This window comes from Meleagris gallopavo, chromosome 3, assembly GCF_000146605.3.
Source record: "Meleagris gallopavo isolate NT-WF06-2002-E0010 breed Aviagen turkey brand Nicholas breeding stock chromosome 3, Turkey_5.1, whole genome shotgun sequence".
In the NCBI taxonomy this organism is placed as follows: domain Eukaryota; kingdom Metazoa; phylum Chordata; class Aves; order Galliformes; family Phasianidae; genus Meleagris; species Meleagris gallopavo.
This window is the reverse complement of record NC_015013.2, coordinates 34,560,347-34,563,341: the sequence shown is the minus strand read 5'-3', so window position 1 is coordinate 34,563,341 and position 2,995 is coordinate 34,560,347.

Sequence of the window (2,995 nt, the reverse complement as noted above, 5' to 3'; positions counted from 1 at the left end):
AATATATATTCCCTTTTAGGAGATCTGGAGTAGGCAGTGTTTGTCTAGTGTCCATCTCAATGGAGCCCAACATCTCGACTAAATTTAATCAGCAAGCACAGTGTCAAAATTTCAACTTGACCTCAAAAACAGGCCTGAAGTGCATTGCTTCATCAAAGAGAAAGATTGTTTTTTTAAGCTTCTCTGGTATAGCTGAGGTCCGCTTTCACTTGCTAAAATGATAACATTAACTCCACTTGTCTTTATTTATATATAGGCTGCAATTAAAGGAACTATGTTTGTTCCTCCTTCTTCTTTTCTCAAAGTATTTGACATAGAAACCCTGAGCATCATGCTCATTGTATGAAACCTACTGTATAAACACCTTGGCCAGCTGAATCTGAAATATGATCCAGAATTTGAGTAAGAAGACTACTGTGTAAGGATGGGACTTATTTAACACATTTTAAGGTCTTGTGCTAAATATTTAATTTGACTAAGATCCATCCTACAGTCAGGGGAAAGAGTGTGATTTGTTCTTGGAAAGGGTCAAAGATGTCTGAGATAAATCTACCATCACCTAGTCAAGGAGTACATTCCTATCACCATTGTCTCAGACTAATACGAAACATTCAGATGGATGTTAGGTCATGTGTTGCACATATTTATTTTCATTATAAGTACTTGGTACTACTGTGTAACAACAATAAAAAAATTTCCTGAACACAATATGCAAGAGTGTTTGCAGTTATTGAATCTGAACAATTTGTTGGACTCCTATGGCTCAATTTACGGATTTAAGTGAAAAGTGTGAGAGATACAGTCACAAAATGATTAGTAAAGGTAGAACAACAGACTAAAAAGTAGCATTATTTCAACATATCTTCTAGGGTTTTTATGGTATCAGAAAATCTATTGATGTCTTTACTGTTATTCCCAAAGGAGATGGAAGTAGAGGACTTCTACCTCTTGGGGCATACTCCTTCTTTCATGAAGGGAAATAGATGCAAGTTTTACAGGCTGCCCTTTCCAACTTGAGATATCACTTTTTCACTGCTTACTCCAGTACTGTGGCTGACTAACCAAATTAAGAATATATAACTTTAACAATGTTTCACTAGGTCAATGGTTCATATTCACGTATGATAAAGCCAGCTCCAAGCTCAGCCCAGATCAACAGTCCACTTCTGAACCTTTACCTAAGAAGCACCATGAGTTTTACCACTGGCCTTGCTGGTTTAGGGTTTCTATTTCTTTTGTTTATTATCCTTTGAACGCATCTCCATGCATTTTGGCAGTACATTTAAATTACCACAGTCCTAAAGATGGTCAAAACATATTTGCAAATATTCTCCTTTTTCTTAGTTTACTGTTTCTTGACTGTTGATGCTTCAGCTGTCAACATGCACATGGCATGACTATATATTTTTAAAATTTTTTGTAAAAGGAGACAGAAGCTTACTTCTGACTTTGTGAGTCTGGATTTTGTTTTTGTTTGTTTTTGTCTTAAGTTTGATATGTGATGACAAGTAGATCATGTAAAAGTCAATCTGGTCAGCCACATCTAAAACTCAAAGCCTTACATCATGTTGCAGGAGACCATGATAATCCTCCTGAAATATTCTTTAAATGCATATGCTGTGTAACTCAAAATATAACATTACAGCGCATTTTGCATTTCCATTCATTCTTTGAATGGTAAAAATTATTGCATATAAACTTATGCGCTGTTGCTACCTACTTTTAATCTTTTTGCAAGGCACATGTAGCTTTAGGGACAGAAATGAGTTTAGTTGTGTTATATCGCTGTATGAAGTCTCAAGACAGATTCAGCAAAGGGGGCTTGGCCTACAATTTCCTGCTTTTTCTGTGACTAGGACTGTAGCTTGTAATTGAGCCATAAAGACTGAAAGGACATCATGGCTCTTCTTTTTTACTTCCTTTGCCCCTTAATATCTCTTTGTAAAGGAAAAAGAGCTTCTGAGTCTGAAAAAGCTGGTATATTATACATACCATATGTGTGATACGGTATGGCTAATTGCTGTACTATTTTATACCACATCAATCTACTATGTTTTGCCTGTGTCACAAAATATTTTAGTTAAAGTATCTCCTAAAAGGAAGTAGAAATCTATTTCTTAACATGTAAATTCTAATGACTCTACTAATGGAAACTACACTATGGCTATTGCTATTGCTATTACTATAGCATACTACCTACAGCATACTAACTATACTAGTGAGAAGAGTACTAGTGATTTTGTAGTCCTTAAATTTGGTTACTTATTTGAAATACTTTTCATGGAAAATGAGAGTATGAGAGTATGTGTGTTCTGTGCTTATAATATTCAGTGCTGTAAGATGTACACTTGGAACTTTGAGCTATTTTCTTCAAATTCTTGTCCTTAATATCTTGTCTAATGTATTTCATAATGAAATGTTACTTAATGTGTTTACTGGATCTTTAACCTCTGTCTCGGTCATGAAAATTATGAACAATTAGAGAATTTTACTGAAGGACTATGCCTACATAAAATAAACGTTGTTATTTGCATACCTGATCTGTTAGAACAAAGATGCTGATGTGTGTTATGTCAAAGATTGTTCCTAACTACTTCCTTCAATGCCAGGTTCAGAAAGAAATCCAAGCTTTTGGAGTAAATTTCTAGTTTAGTGATTTCAGGTAATGACCTGCCTTTTGGTTTCATTTAAAAAGTTTCCTGTACTACAGCTTGTAGTTCAGGCCCCTGACTTTAGATAAGAGTTTTTATGATTAGAATCTCAAGATGCTGCAGTTGTGAGTTCTGATTTTGTACACTGAAGCCTCCAAGACGGTTAGAGAGCCAATTCTTTTTAGTAAATAGTGCTATATGATTGACTTCCTTATAAGAAGGCAAGATACCTTATCTAACCATAATGAAATTCTTTTTCTGCTGATAATTTTGTGTCAGTGTAAATTTTTGTGTAAATTAAAAGTTTTCTGCTTAGTTTGCATCAATCACCTTATGAATTTCTT